General features: G+C 42.0%; 1 protein-coding gene across 6 annotated transcripts in view; it reads right to left on the bottom strand.

Moving 5' to 3' along the window:
• GLIS3 (GLIS family zinc finger 3) overlaps window positions 1-17,036 on the bottom strand; it is a 508,929-nt gene that overhangs the window by 191,885 nt on the left and 300,008 nt on the right. The window lies entirely within an intron of this gene.

Here is a 17,036-nt window from a genome sequence, read left to right as displayed (position 1 = left end):
CACTTGATCTTTGTGCTTCAGTGTCCTCAGCTGTAAAATGGGAGGATAATGACAGAACCCACCTTATCAGGTGGCTCCAATATTAACTTATTTCATATATGGAAAATACTCAGAATGGTGTCTGGCCCATAGTAAGCATTCCTCTCCTCCAGAGGAGCTCAGGAAATAGTCCATTCTTCCAGAATCCCTACCAGCAGGGCTCCACCTTTAGAGCCTCCCAGTGAGAGTCACCTTGTGCAATTTTGGAAATAGAAGAGAAGGAGAAGCCATTTTCCCCTCTAGGAGTGGCAAACAGAGCCATGTACAAGAACGGACTTGAAATTTGCCTCAGATTCTAGACTTTCTCCTGCAAAGTCCCTGCTTTGGTGCTCTAAATGACTGAGGTCATCTGTGACTCTTTCTTTTGATTTCTGGACCCTCTTAATTTTTGGAAAGCCAGATGCAGTTTTCCTTGAGCCTTTCTCCACTTGCCTGTCCAATGGTTCTATAAGACATAATTTTTTGTACAAAATCCCCTCCTTCTTAAAGTACCTAGAGTGGGTGGGTCCTGTTTTCCAGACCAGACTCTAACTATGAACCCATTAACTTGATCAAGTTACTAAAATCCTACTCTCAGAAGTGTTCCTGGGAATAGTGATGCATTGGTATGCATGTATGGATGGATGGATGGATTGATGGATGGATTGTGTATTTATGCGTGTATCTATATAGAACCTTTATTTGCAAAGAAAATCCCAAAGTATAAAACAGGTAAAAGTGGAGCTTCTCAAGACAGATAGGTGTTGGGTGAAGGGGGTGCCCATGTGGCTTACCACTTGCTCATACTTCTTCCCCACACCTGTAGAATCCTAAGCCTCTGAAACACCTTATTTGCAAATCCCTGTAGTAAGAGAAGAATCCTAAAATACACACCAGTTCCATGCATACAAAGTGCTAAACTGGAAGTCTAGAGGAAGTATTCCCAGAGCCAGAGAAGGTAGCAAACAACTGCTGATTGATCGCTCTAGAGAAGCAGGTTTGTAAGGTGCACTGTGCCCGGCCCTGGGGAGAGAAAGAGCTCAGTAAGAAGCAGGGTCTCTGTTTCAAGATTTTCATAGTCAAATGGCAGATGAAAACAGAAACAAGGCCCAGAAGACACAGAAAATAAGGTGACACATCTCGGTGAGAGGCACACGGCATTTGGTGGCCTATAAGTGTCTTTGGTCCTATGAGCAAGGCCTCAGCGAGCAGACGCTGGGCTATGCACCACAAAGTGCTCTCCCTGATTCACAGGTATGATAGGTAGCCCGCTCACAAAGGGTCTAGAATATAAAGCTTCCCAAGCAGGGGAGGGGGCCAAAGACCTGGCATCCCATCTATCTGGTGAATAATGCACTGAACCGCTCCCAGCCTGCTGTTTCTGGTCCAGCTGCCCTCACCAATTAGGAGGGAGTTGTTGTATGATCATTATTTTTCTAATTGATTTTTGGTAATGCTTTCATCTGGTGAGTTTGGTTTGGGTGGGACAGATACCTTGTCCCCATACTTCATTTTTCATTTGCTATGACTTTCATAAAACTCTAGCTATTCACAGGAAACTGGGCAAATCTTTTAACATTTCTTTAAAATTGTTTTGACGTACCCACCAAGAGATTGGTCTCTCTTTCCAGCACTGATTTCAAAAGTCAGATTTTTATGGTTGAGAATTCTCATTAAAAATGATTACTTTTGGCAGAAGTCGGAAAGGTAATAGTAGAGAGGGAAGTACTAGAGGCACTGAGATTTTTTTTGCTTCCACTTGCAGAAAGCCTGCCTGTAAAACAAACATCATGGGGAGAACAAAGAAAAAGTTTTAAAGTACAACAAAAACCCTTCTAACGCTGTTTGTGTCATTCAAAGCAATTTCATAAGTATAGGGGCTAAACCACTGTCCCATTACCTGTTCATATGTACTCTAATATTAGGCTGTAAATCCCTTAAGTATGAACAGTGTTTTCTACAACTCCAATCTTTCCGCAGCAGTCACTGCAATGTCTGGCACATAGGAGCATTGAAAAATGCCCATAAATAAATGAATCAGTGAGTTACTAATAATTATTAGAAGAGTGTAGATAAAAGCAGTCAATGCACATTATGGAGATCAAAAGCAGGGCCTACAAATCTAGGCAAACTAGATCCTTTTTGATAATTATTGTATTTATTCTTTCACCTGTGTCATGAGCAAAAAGAAAAAAAAGGTTGATGATCATTCCCAACTCTCCTCCAATAATTCTCCAAAGGAACTGAACATATAAACCCTTCTTGATGCTATTATTTATATATTTATACAATTTCTTGAGGACATCGAGAGTCCTGTTTCTTTAACTACTATGTAAAAACATTCGTCCTTACATTTTTCTGGAAACTACTATGTCCCTTTATGATCTGTCAGGAAATGGGGGCACCTGGTGGGCCCCAGCCACCATTTCTCTTGAACTTTGTTTTCTTCTAATCCTTTTCACATGTTGGAACTTCACCTCTCCCTGGTTTCTTGTACCGGAATAGAGCAAAACTGTGACTATCTTTGGGAATCTTTAGCTCTCTGTGGCAGCTGGGATCACAGTGTGGTGATGCCTGTGAACTGATTTATAACCTCTGGTGGCCCATGATGTCCCATGTCCCCAATTCTCCAAACACCAGAGCACACAATTCTCAGAGGATGAGCCAGTACAGACTTTAAGATAGCCTACAAGTTTAAAAATCACTTCCATAGCAAACTCCATTTCTTCCTTATATATTTTCTCTTTTGATGATGGTTCTGACATTTATTCCCAATATCAAAGGAAGCAGTAACAATTAGGTTAAGAGTCAAAGCACACTCTCTCATTATATAGTAAATTTTCTGTCCTTAGAGATTCATTGTTTCTATATGATTGCTGCATTTAAATACATTAAATAGGAATAAGATGCCTACTCTGTATACAAATTTAGACATTTATAACAGTATATAAGGTCTGACATATAGCAGGTCCTCAATAAATGTTCATTTGGCTTCTCTATCAAACGGAGAACACAGGCAGGCTCGAGACCTACTATTACTAGCTTATTATTTTGTGAGTATGAAGTATTAGGCCACCTTTACCTTCACTTTTCTAGTCAGTGCTTGATCTCTTGGTGGCAAATGTCTTGTGTGAGGACAAAAGAGACTCCAAGGATTAGTATAGTCACAGGCAGGCCAGATAGATAGATGCAAACCTGGATGACTCAAGTGTGAAGCGGCAAGGCAAGGCAAGGCAGAGGAACAGAAGTCCAGGCAGGCATTTGTCAAAAATTGGAGAGGCCAAGGCCTCAGCACACAGTTGGGCAGGTTGTACTCAGCACAAGTATGCCCAGCGAAGGGGTGATGGGAACTGAAATGCCAAACATAGGGGGCATCTTTTACTCTTTCATGCAAAAGTACCATAAGGGCATACTACAATTCTGAGAGAGCCAAGGGCAATGAAATGCAGACAAACTTGAAGAGAGAATTGACATGGGGCCCAAGAATCAAGAAGATCTCCATTTGGGGACTTCCCTGGTGGCACAGTGTTTAAGACTCTGCACTCCCAATGCAGGGGTCCCGGGTTCGATCCCTGGTCAGGGAACTAGATCCCACATGCATGTTGCAACTAAGAGTTCGCATGCCACAACCAAGGAGCTGGCGAGCCGCAACTAAGGAGCTGGCAAGCCGCAACTAAGGAGGCCACCTGCCGCAACTAAGGAGCAAACATGCTGCAACTAAGGAGCACACATGCCACAACTAAGGAGCAGGTGAGCCGCAATGAAGGAGCCCACCTGCCACAACTAACACCTGGTGCAACCAAATAAATAAATAAAATTTAAAAAAAAAAGAAGAAGAAGAAGATCTCCATTTGGACTCAACACATCCTACCACCCAGTAAGCTCTGATACATGCCCTGCTGGTGGCAACACCAACTCCTGGCTTTTGTCTCAACTGAACCTGAAACGTTTCTAAGACCAGCATGAGGAGAGTGGAGCTGTGAAGATGGGAGAATGGAATCACAGAAAGCTAAGTCACAGAATCAAAAAACTGGGAAGGGGCTTTAGAAGTTGTACTGGATTGAAGAGTGTCTCCTCAAAGTTCATGTCTACCCAGAGCCTCAGAATGTGACCTCATTTTGGAAATGGGGTCTCTGCAGATTTAATTAGTTAAGATGAGGTAACACTGGAAGTAGGGTAGGCCTTAAATCCAATATGACTGGTGTCTTAATAAGAAGAAGAGCAACACAGACACACAGAGGGAAGAGGGCCATGTGAAAATGAAGGCAGAAATCAGAGTGATGTAACTACAAGCCAAGGAACACCAAAGACTGCCAGCAATCCCTAGAAGTTAGGAAGAGGCAAGGAAGGACCTTCCCCTAGAACCATTAGAGGGAGCATGGTCCTCCTAATGACTTGATTTCAGACTTCTAGCCTCCAGAACGCTGAAAGAATAAATTTTTGTCCTTTTAAGCCACCCAGTTTATGTTCCTTCATTAGGGCAGCCACAGGAAACTAATACAGAAATCATGTAGTCCAGTGCCTTTGAAGGGAAGATGTACACACTGAGACCAAGAGAGATTTGGATAACTGACCCAGTATCTCAGGGCTGAATCATGGCAGAGCTGGGACAATTCACTCACTGCTCATTCACTCCTTCAATAAATATTCATGGACTGCTTTTATACTTAGGTCACTGTGCATTAGAAAACACAATGATAGACCTCTCCTTCATGGAACTTTCATTCTAATAGATTTGATTGATAATAAACAACTATTTAAACAATTATTAAATTATTACAAGTGGGACAAAAGCTACAGAAGAGAAACATAGTGTCTGATGATGAGAGCACATGATGGGGATTCTGATCTAACCTGGAAATCAGGCGAAGGCTCCCTGGAAGTGATATTTGAGAGGAAATCTAAAGGATAAATTAAAGTTAGTTCACCACATCATGGAAGGGTGACATGTGTGCAGACATGGGGTTTTTGAGGGAGTAAGGAGGTAGAACTAGAAGAGAAAATTCCAGATAAAGATTCTGACCTTTTCATCAATCTTCTTTCCACCACACTGCTTTTCCTGGAAGCTCATACAAGAGCAAGATAATGTCATTGTCCTATCCAGCTATGTTAATGAGATGTTAACCACAAAATACTTACAGCCTAAAAAAGACAAAGGGAACTCTCATTTGCTATATGCACTGAACTGCCACAACTAAAAGAGCCTGCATGCTGCAACTAAAGACCCCGCATGCCTCAACTAAGACCCGGTGCAGCCAAATAAATAAATAAATATTAAAACAAAACAAAAACAAAGTAAACTGAGTGCAGTGAATGACTGGCTGACCCCAACCACTAGTCACCAGTCATCCAGAAAGTCAGTGGCCACGCAGCACTGTCATCCAATGAAAAGCTTCACACATCTGAAGCTATTTTACATGGAGTCAACCATGAAGTCAGGATATATCAGAAACTACTGAAATTCCCATTGTTACTGAAAAAGAGCTCCTGGTCAAACTGTCTCATTTTCTTTCTGGGAACTTAAGTTTTGTGATTCCTTTATTTTCTCATTTCCACGTTACACTGAATTAATATGAAGAATTATATCTTCCGAAACAGAACAAAGGGTCTGAATGAACTCACCATAGTACATCAGGCCAGAAACACCAAAGGGGCATTTTAGATTTCACGTGAAATGACAGTGAGGTTCCCTAATGCTGAAAAACAATACAACCTCTCTGCCTTCAGATTTCTGAACTTGTTTGCAAAAAGTGCCTTTGCCCATCCATGCCTTCTCATTTGAGGAAGGCTCTGATGTTTTTCTGAAATTGCTCTGCTCTGATGTTGACTTGAAAAAACTCCTCCACGTGGATGCACTCAATCACCCAGCATTAAATGAGACATGTAAGGATTCTGCCACTCACCATTTCTGTCATGTTTTTTCAGCCTGTTGAGGACTCCTTTGTTGTGCAAAGCCACTACAATCTCATTACAAGCTGGCATATGATCAGATGATAACTAAAGGGAACACAAACACTTAAACCGCACAAGGAGCTGCTGAGGTCTCACTCTTGGGCAATGCAGCCCGAGAGATCTTCTGATACCCGATCCATAAGCTGAACAATCACATTGCAAAATGCTTCCAACATCGAGGAACAACCATTCAATCGGCCATCATGTGCCTGTCATCTGGTCCTGAGTGCTTCTGAAAAAGGCAGCTTGGCCCTTTTTCCCCTCTGAAAATCTTTTACCTTTCAGAAACCACTAAATTGTTCCAGTCTTCTTCCCAACACACCACCACTTAGATATTTGCCAAGACCAGCTGGCTAGACAAGCTAGCCTTATGCTTGTCTCTGAATAGTGGCAGCCGTTTGCTTGGAAAAATAAAAAGAGATACTGGTTTAGTTCTAGGTTAGTAACTATAACCAGCTCAAGAAGTTGTTTATTCCTTGACTAATCTTCACTCTGCAGCAGGGAGTAGCAGGTGGTATGTACTTCTTCACCCAACAGATGATGCAATTTGGGTGCTGGATGCCATGAAATAAACAGAAGATATGCTGTCTTTACCTTCAAGAAGTCATCAATCTATCTGTGGGCACATGCATGCACACACACAAACAAGTAACACGGGGAGTACACAAATATCACATGAGGGACAGAGAGTGAGGACAACTGTTTGGAGAAGGTAGAAACCTCCCCTGCTTTCAGGCAGTCCCAGAAATCTTCCCAGAGTAGAGACGATCAGACAGAGGCTGTGAAAGGTGGCTAGGGTTGAGATGCAAAGATCTGAAGTTTGTGGGGATTCCCAATAGGGGAAGTACCACAAGCAAAGACAGAACTCTATGAATGAATAGCCTGGTGACAGAATGAGTCAGTGGAAAAGGCTGAGAAGTTGCAGGAGGAAAATACATACCCTCCTCAAAATACATGCTAGCAACAATATTTAAGGATGGGTGCTAATACTGATGAAAAATATTCAGCAGAAATTGTGTGAATTCAAAGGTCAATCAGTTCAATATGCAGTTGGAACATTAGCAGTAGGACTGTGTGATGTACTGACCAAACTGACTGAAAGCACCATCTTTTTTTAACATGGCTGCTCCCCAACCAACCAATGGGGCAGGCCTTGTCCCCTGGGCCCAGCCTCACCCCCAGGGAACCTACTTCTAATATGAAAACATGGCTACATATCAGGGCTGTGGGTAACCTCATAAACACATGATTTTTGCATGCTTGGACTGATAGAGAAGCAAAACTCTTCCTATAATCAAAATTTTCAAGTGTATCCTGACAGGAAGGCAGAAAGGAAGGAAGGGAGGGAAGGAGGGAGGGATGAAGCTGAAATAAACTTGGCTGCTTGTTTGTAGCCTTTGTCCTGTCTTAATAGGAGGGATGTTGAATATAAAATAGGACAATTAGGTTGAGGTTTAGAGGTAAGTTCTTGGCTGTGCTTCTTCATCCCCCCTCCCCAGTTACAGAAGAGCTGGTTCAGGAAGCCCTGGGGAGGATCCACACACCTGTTCCCAGAACCCACAGTTGAAAGAGAAGTCACTGAGGAAGGAAACAAGATGAATCACCTCTTTTGCTCATTGTTTTTTCATGAATTAAAGGAACACTTGGGATGTTCTTTCCAAGTCACAGTTTATCATCTTTGAATTAAATTAAGCCTGTAAAACAGGCTAAAATATCAGGGCTTTCACAGATTCTTAGCTTTAATTGGGAACTTGACTGGGATTAGGGGGCTCAGAGAAGGGAGAAGCTAAGGAGGGTGACTTAGAGAGTAGCTTTCAAATCAAAAGTGCAATAGCTCTCAAACTATCTTCGGCCTAAACCCATAGTCCCCTCAGTAACAGCTGTGGCAATGAGACCCAATCCCCAGGGAGGCAGGTATACACACTTGGAAAAAGAGTGTCCCCAGTGATATTGATACATGCTCCTCAGGAATCACTATGATAGGGGGACAGAATATAAATGGCAGTAAGCTAATGAGACCAATTTTTCCTAACTAGAAAAGAAGAATCATGTATTCTCGCTTAGAGGAACAAACATGAAGAATCTGTGAATGACACAGGCTGATGCTCAAATTCCAGCCATCCTACTTACTGTGTGTACCCCTCTGGGTCTTTAATTCCTATTGCAGATGAGGTAACAGCAGGTACTTCACGCAGTGGTGGTGAGGAGCAATGAGGTGACTTGTGGAAGGTAGCCAGCACAGTGTCAACTAGCAGGCAGTCAATAAATGCTAGTTTGATTCATTCAATGCAACATAAAAGATGATAGCTAAGAATCTGGTGAAAATAGAAATAATCTTGATTCTTTGGAACATTAAAACTCCGTAACACAGGATCAAAGTTTATACAGGATGTTTAAACAGTGCTTTCATACTTGTGACTTCTTTGTCCCTCACAAGAATCCCCAGGGATTATTAGAAAGTAATGGTGGCCCAGGAGGTCAAGTCATTTGCCTGATATCATGCATCTAGCAAAGAAATTCAAAGATAGGAACAGACTCTGCCTGCACATCTCTGGGATTACATCAGACAGCTCAGGGTCTGGCAACCTTACCACCCAAGATATTTTTTTTTCCAGTGCTCATACCATAAATTTATTCACTTAGCAAATATTTATAGAGTGCCTATTATGTGCCACTTAGACCCATCCATGAACAACACAGCAAAGAACTCTGCCCTCAGGGAGAGGTATGGGGAGAAAAGGCCAACAATAAGCAGGAAACACAGTAAGTAAATTCTACAGCATGCTGGAAGTTGGTAAACTCTATAGTAAAAAAGAAAAGTTAGAGCAGGGAAAGTGTGGGCTTCCATTTTAAATCAGGTGCTAAGGTATACCTCATGGAGAAGGTGACATTTGAGCAAAGTCTTGAAGGAGGTGAGAGTTAGTAGATGAGGGCAGAGGGCATTTCCACATAGAGGGAACAGCCAGTGCAAGGATGCTAAGTCAGGAGAGAGTCTTGACTTAGCACTCTTAGCAAGAGTGCAGGAGGAACAGGGGCCCTTGTGGCCAGTGTGGGGTGAGAAGAGGTGGGTAATAGATGGGAAGGTCCATTTATTTGTTTTTAGAACTGGCATAAAAGAGGTTTGTATGTGAGTATACTGCAGTTCTTCCTTGCAAGGACTTGAGTTGTCAAGGCCCCTCTCAAACCAAGCATGCCATTGTCTGTTTACATTTATATCATACCGAAACATCTGGTCAATTTAAGGGAAATTTCACCAAATCTTTTTCTTAGTATTAGAGAAACCTAATTTTTTAAAAAAGTCTTTGGGACTGTATTTTTCACCCTTTAAACCAATCAGGTTGGCTCCATGTGCAGTCTAAGATCTTTAGGAAGACAGTCACACACCAAACATTTATTTAGTAACATGGATTCTGACACCAGGTTTTTCACCTTGGTTTTTTTTTTTTTTTTTAATTTATTTATTTATATGTATTTTTTGGCTGCGTTGGGTTTTCCTTGCTGCGCGCAGGCTTTCTCTAGTTGCCGCGAGCGGGGGCCCCTCCTCATTGCGGTGCGCGAGCTTCTCATTGCAGTGGCTTCTCTTGTTGAGGAACACTGGCTCTAGGTGCGCGGGCTTCAGTAGTTGTGGCACGCGGCCTCAGTAGTTGTGGCTCGCGGGCTCTAGAGCGCAGGCTCAGTAGTTGTGGCGCACAGGCTTAGTTGCTCCATGGCATGTGGGATCTTCCCAGACAAGGGATCGAACCCGTGTCCCCCGCATTGGCAGGCAGATTCTTAACCACTGCGCCATCAGGGAAGTCCCCACCTTGGTTTTAATCATGACATTTAATAACTTTTCCAATAAGCCTGAGCTTCCAGCTATGAGACACTTTTTAGACTTCTCCCCAGTCATTTACATAGCATCAGATTATAAATCTCTGATATTGTGAGAATTAGTGCCAAGCTGCATTGAACAAAGTAAATAATTAGCAGCAGCACACATAGTGGATTCATTTCAAATTCTCCCTTGCTGTCACCCTGATATAAGCAAATGATACTGGTCACACATCTCCTGATCACAGGCACAGTAACACTCACCACAAATCAACTTCCACCTGCTCACAGTGCCAAAAATAGAGCAGCTCAGAGATTTCTGTGCACTAGAGAAAGCAGTGGGTATTAGGGATTAAAAAAGACACAGGTCTGATGCAAAGTTTTTTCAAGAGTAACAGGAACTGAGCATCTGCAATTCTTGGATAAGTCTCTGAAAGGACTTGAAGGTCGCTGAGACTGCTACCTAACAATTTTACTATATTATATATAGTGTGTGTATATATGTGTGTGTATATATATATATGTGTGTGTGTGTGTGTGTATATATATATATATATATATAAATATATAACATAATTTGCTATACTAGAGTATATATCCTGTATTATACTATGGTAAGAATAAAAATCAAGTTGGGGGGTTGGTTCAAACTGGATAACGTAGACTATAAAAGAATAAACCTGAGAGGGAGCTTCAAGATGGAGGAAGAGTTAGACGTGGAGATCACCCCACAAATACATCAGAAATACATCTACATGTGGAACAACTCCTACAGAACACCTACTGAACGCTGGCAGAAGACCTCAGACCTTCCGAAAGGCAAGAAACTCCCCACGTACCTGGGTAGGGCAAAAGAAAAAAGGAAAAAGAGAGACAAAAGAATAGGGATGGGACCTGCACCAGTGGGAGGGAGTTGTGAAGGAGGAAAGGTTTCCACACACTAGGAAGCCCCTTCGCAGGCGGAGACTGCAGGAAGCGGAGGGGGGAAGCTTCGGAGCCACGGAGGAGAGCGCAGCAACAGGGGTGCGGAGGGCAAAGCGGAGAGATTCCCGCACAGAGGATCGGTGCCGACCAGCACTCACCAGCCCGAGAGGCTTGTCTGCTCACCCGCCGGGGTGGGCGGGGGCTGGGAGCTGAGGCTCAGGCTTCGGAGGTCGGACCCCAGGGAGAGGACTGGGGTTGGCGGCGTGAACACAGCCTGAAGGGGGCTAGTGCGCCACGTCTAGCCGGGAGGGAGTCCGGGAAAAAGTCTGGAGTTGCTGAACAGGCAGGAGACTTTTTCGGGCCTCTTTGTTTCGCAGTGAGCAAGGAGAGGGGATTAAGAGTGCTGCGTAAAGGAGCTCCAGAGACAGGCGTGAGCTGCGGCTATCAGCACGGACCCCAGAGACGGGCATGAGACGCTAAGGCTGCTGCTGCAGCCACCAAGAAGCCTGTGTGCGAGCACAGGTCACTCTCCACACTGCCCCTCCCGGGAGCTGGTGCAGCCCGCCACTGCCAGGGTCCCGTGACCCAGGGACAACTTCCCCAGGAGAACACACAGTGCGCCTCAGGCTGGTGCAACGTCATGCTGGCCTCTGCCGCCGCAGGCTCGCCCCGCATCTGTACCCCTCCCTCCCCCCGGCCTGAGTGAGCCAGAGCCCCCGAATCAGCTGCTTCTTTAACCCCGTCCTGTCTGAGCGAAGAACAGACGCCCTCAGGTGACCTACACGCAGAGGCGGGTCCAAATCCAAAGCTGAACCCCAGGAGCTGTGCAAACAAAAAAGAGAGAGGGAAATTTCTCCCAGCAGTCTCAGGAACAGCGGATTAAATCTCCACAGTCAACTTGATGTACCCTGCATCTGTGGAATACCTGAATAGACAACGAATCATCGCAAATTGAGGAGGTGTACTTTGGGAGCAACGATATGTATATTTTTTTCCCTTTTTCTCTTTTTGTGAGTGTGTAGGTATATGCTTCTGTGTGTGATTTTGTCTGTATAGCTTTGCTTTTACCATTTGTCCTAGGGTTCTGTCTGTCCATGTATTTTTTTTTTCTTTTTTTTAGTATAGTTTTTGGTGCTTGTTATCATTGGTGGATTTGTTTTTTGGTTTGGTTGCTCTCTTCTTTCTTTTTTTTATTACTTTAACAATTTTTTTAATAATTATTTTTCATTTTAATAACTTTATTTTATTTTATCTTTTTCTTTCTTTCTTTCCTTTTTTCTCCCTTTTATTCTGAGCCATGTGGATGACAGGCTCTTGGTGCTCCACCCAGGCGTCAGGGCTGTGCCTCTGAGGTGGGAGAGCCAAGTTCAGGACATTGGTCCACCAGAGACCTCCCAGCTCCACGTAATATCAAATGGAAAAAATCTCCCAGAGATCTCCATCTCAAAGCCAAGACCCAGCTCCACTCAACGACCAGCAAGCTACAGTGCAGGACACCCTCTGCCAAACAACTAGCAAGACAGGAACACAACCCCACCCATTAGCAGACAGGCTGCCTAAAATCATAATAAGGTCACAGACACCCCAAACGTGGACCTGCCCACCAGAATGACAAGATCCAGCCTTATCCACCAGAACACAGGCACTAGTCCCCTCCACCAGGAAGCCTACAGAACCCATTGAACCAACCTTAGCCACTGGGGGCAGACACCAAAAACAACGGGAACTACGAACCTGCAGCCTGCGAAAAGGAGACCCCAAATACAGTAAGTTAAGCAAAATGAGAAGACAGAGAAACACATGGCAGATAAAGGAGCAAGGTAAAAACACACCAGACCTAACAGATGAAGAGGAAATAGGCAGTCTACCTGAAAAAGAATTCAGAATAATGATAGTAAAGATGATCCAAAATCTTGGAAATAGAAGGGAAAAAATACAAGAAACGTTTAACAAGGACCTAGAAGAACTAAAGAGCAAACAAACAGGGGCTTCCCTGGTGGCGCAGTGCTTAAGAATCTGCCTGCCAATGCAGGGGAGATGAGTTCAAGCCCTGGTCCGGGAAGATCCCACATGCCACGGAGCAACTAAGCCCGTGCGCCACAACTACGGAGCCTGCAATCTAGAGCCTGCGAGCCACAACTACTGAGCCCGGGTGCCACAACTACTGAAGCCCGAGCGCCTAGAGCCTGTGCTCTGCAACAAGAGAAGCCACTGTAGTGAGAAGCCCGCACACCACAATAAAGAGTAGCCCCTCCCGCCACAACTAGAGAAAGCCTGCGCACAGCAACGAAGACCCAATGCAGCCAGAAATAAATAAATTAATTAAAAATTAAAAAAAAAGAGCAAACAAACAATGATGAACAACACAGTACATGAAGTTAAAAATTCTCTAGAAGGGATCAATAGCAGAATAATTGAGGCATAAGAACGGATAAGTGACCTGCAAGATAAAGTAGTGGAAATAACTACTGCAGAGCAGAATAAAGAAAAAAGAATGAAAAGAATTGAGAACACTCTCAGAGACCTCTGGGACAACATTAAACACACCAACATTCGAATTATAGGGGTCCCAGAAGAAGAAGAGAAAAAGAAAGGGACTAAGAAATTATTTGAAGAGATTATAGTTGAAAACTTCCCTAACGTGGGAAAGGAAATAGTTAATCAAGTCCAGGAATCACAGAGAGTCCCATACAGGATAAATCCAAGGAGAAGCACGCCAAGGCACATATTAACCAAACTATCAAAAATTAAATACAAAGAAAAAATATTAAAAGCAGCAAGGGAAAAACAACAAATAACATACAAGGGAATCCCCATAAGGTTAACAGCTGATCTTTCAGCAGAAACTCTGCAAGCCAGAAGGGAGTGGCAGGACATATTTAAAGTGATGAAAGGGAAAAACCTACAACCAAGATTACTCTACCCAGCAAGGATCTCATTCAGATTCAAAAGAGAAATTAAAACCTTTACAGACAAGCAAAAGCTAAGAGAATTCAGCACCACCAAACCAGCTTTACAACAAATGCTAAAGGAACTTCTCTAGGCAGGAAACACAAGAGAAAGAAAAGACCTACAATGACAAACCCAAAACAATTAAGAAAATGGTAATAGCAACATACATATCTGTAATTACCTTAAATGTAAATGGATTAAACGCTCCAACCAAAAGACACAGACTGGCTGAATGAATAAAAAACAAGACCCGTATATATGCTGTCTACAAGAGACCCACTTCAGACCTAGGGACACATACAGACTGAAAGTGAGGGGATGGAAAAAGTTACTCCATGCAAATGGAAATCAAAAGAAAGCTGGAGTAGCAATTCTCATATCAGACAAAATAGACTTAAAACAAAGACTATTACAAGAGACAAAGAAGGACACTACATAATGATCAAGGGATCAATCCAAGAAGAAGATATAGCAATTCTAAATATATATGCAACCAACATAGGAGCACCTCAATACATAAGGCAAATACTAACAGTCATAAAAGGGGAAATGGACAGTAACACAATCATAGTAGGGGACTTTAACACCCCACTTTCACCAATGGACAGATCATCCAAAACGAAAATAAATAAGGAAACACAAGCTATAAATGATACATTAAACAAGATAGACTTAATTGATATTTATAGGACATTCCATCCAAAAAAAACAGAATACACTTTCTTCTCAAGTGCTCATACAACATTCTACAGGATAGATCATATCCTGGGTCACAAATCAAGCCTTGGTAAATTTAAGAAAACTGAAATCGTATCAAGTATCTTTTCTGACCACAATGCTATGAGACTAGATATCAATTACAGGAAAAATATCTGTAAAAAATATAAACACATGGAGGCTAAACAATACACTAGTTAATAACCAAGAGATCACTGAAGAAATCAAAGAGGAAATCAGAAAATACCTACAAACAAATGACAATGAAAACATGACAACCCAAAACCTCTGGGATGCAGCAAAAGCCTTCTAAGAGGAAGTTTATAGCAATACAATCCTACCTTAAGAAACAGGAAACACCTCAAATAAACAATCTAACCTTACACCTAAAGCAATTAGAGAAAGAAGAACAAAAAAACCCCAAAGTTGGCAGAAGGAAAGAAATCATAAAGATCAGATCAGAAATAAGTGAAAAAGAAATGAAGGAAACGATAGCAAAGATCAATAAAAGTAAAAGCTAGTTCTCTGAGAAGATAAACAAAATTGATAGACCATTAGCCAGACTCATCAAGAAAAAAAGGGAGAAGACTCAAATCAACAGAATAAGAAATGAAAAAGGAGAAGTAACAACTGACGCTGCAGAAATACAAAGGATCATGAGAGATTACTACAAGCAACTCTATGCCAATAAAATGGACAACCAGGAAGAAATGGACAAATGCTTAGAAACGCACAACCTTCCGAGACTGAACCAGGAAGAACTAGAAACTATGAACAGACCAATCACAAGCACTGAAATTGAAACTGTGATTAAAAATCTTCCAACAAACAAAAGCCCAGGACCAGATGGCTTCACAGGTGAATTCTATCAAACATTTAGAGAAGAGCTAACACCTATCCTTCTCAAACTCTTCCAAAATATAGCAGAGGGAGGAACACTCCCAAACTCATTGTACGAGGCCACCATCACCCTGATACGAAAACCAGACAGAGATGTCACAAAGAAAGAAAACTATAGGCCAATATCACTGATGAACATAGATGCAAAAATCCTCAACAAAGTACTAGCAAACAGAATCCAACAGCACATGAAAAGGATCATACACCATGATCAAGTGGGGTTTATCCCAGGAATGCAAGGATTCTTCAATATACACAAATCAATCATTGCAATACACCATGTTAACAAACTGAAGGAGAAAAACCATATGATCATCTCAATAGATGCAGGGAAAGCTTTTGACAAAATTCAAAACCCATTTATGATAAAAACCCTCCAGAAAGTAGGCATAGAGGGAAGTTACCTCAACATAATAAAGGCCATATATGACAAACCCACAGCCAACATCGTCCTCAATGGTGAAAAACTGAAACCATTTCCACTAAGATCAGGAACAAGACAAGGTTGCCCACTCTCACCACTATTATTCAACATAGTTTTAGAAGTTTTAGCCACAGCAATCAGAGAAGAAAAAGAAATAAAAGGAATCCAAATTGGAAAAGAAGAAGTAAAGCTGTCACTATTTGCAGATGACATGATACTATACATAGATAATCCTAAAGATGCCATCAGAAAACTACTAGAGCTAATCGGTGAATTTGGTAAAGTAGCAGGATACAAAATTAATGCACAGAAATCTCTTGCATTCCTATACACTAATGATGAAAAATCTGAAAGTGAAATTAAGAAAACACTCCTATTTACCATTGCAACAAAAAGAATAAAATACCTAGGAATAAACCTACCTAAGGAGACAAAAGACCTGTATGCAGAAAATTATAAGACACTGATGAAAGAAATTAAAGATGATACAAATAGATGGAGAGATATACCATGTTCTTGGATTGGAAGAATCAATATTGTGAAAATGACTCTACTACCCAAAGCAATCTACAGATTCAATGCAATCCCTATCAAACTACCACCGGCATTTTTCACAGAACTAGAACAAAAAATTTCACAATTTGTGTGGAAACACAAAAGACCCCGAAGAGCCAAAGCAATCTTGAGAACGAAAAATGGAGCTGGAGGAATCAGGATCCCTGACTTCAGACTGTACTACAAAGCTACAGTAATGAAGACAGTATGGTACTGGCACAGAAACAGAAATATAGATCAATGGAACAGGATAGAAAGCCCAGAGATAAACCCACGCATATATGGTCACCTTATCTTTGATAAAGGAGGCAAGAATATACAATGGAGAAAAGACAGCCTCTTTGATAAGTGGTGCTGGGAAAACTGGATAGCTACATGTAATAGAATGAAATTACAACACTCCCTAACACCATACACAAAAAATAAACTCAAAATGGATTAAAGACCTAAATGTAAGGCCAGACAATAACAAACTCTTAGAGGAAAACATAGGCAGAACACTCTATGACATAAATCACAGCAAGATCCTTTTTGACCCACCTCCTAGAGAAATGGAAATAAAAACAAAAATGAACAAATGGGACCTAAGGAAACTTAAAAGCTTTTGCACAGCAAAGGAAACCATAAACAAGATGAAAAGACAACCCTCAGAATGGGAGAAAATATATGCAAATGAAGCAACTGACAAAGGATTAATCTCCAAAATTTAGAAGCAGCTCATGCAGCTCAATATCAAAAAAAGCAAACAACTCAATCCAAAAATGGGCAGAAGACCTAAATAGAC

This window comes from Balaenoptera acutorostrata, chromosome 6, assembly GCF_949987535.1.
Source record: "Balaenoptera acutorostrata chromosome 6, mBalAcu1.1, whole genome shotgun sequence".
NCBI classification, from domain to species: domain Eukaryota; kingdom Metazoa; phylum Chordata; class Mammalia; order Artiodactyla; family Balaenopteridae; genus Balaenoptera; species Balaenoptera acutorostrata.
Note: the sequence above shows the minus strand (reverse complement) of the source record. Positions and strands in the feature narration are given on the sequence as shown.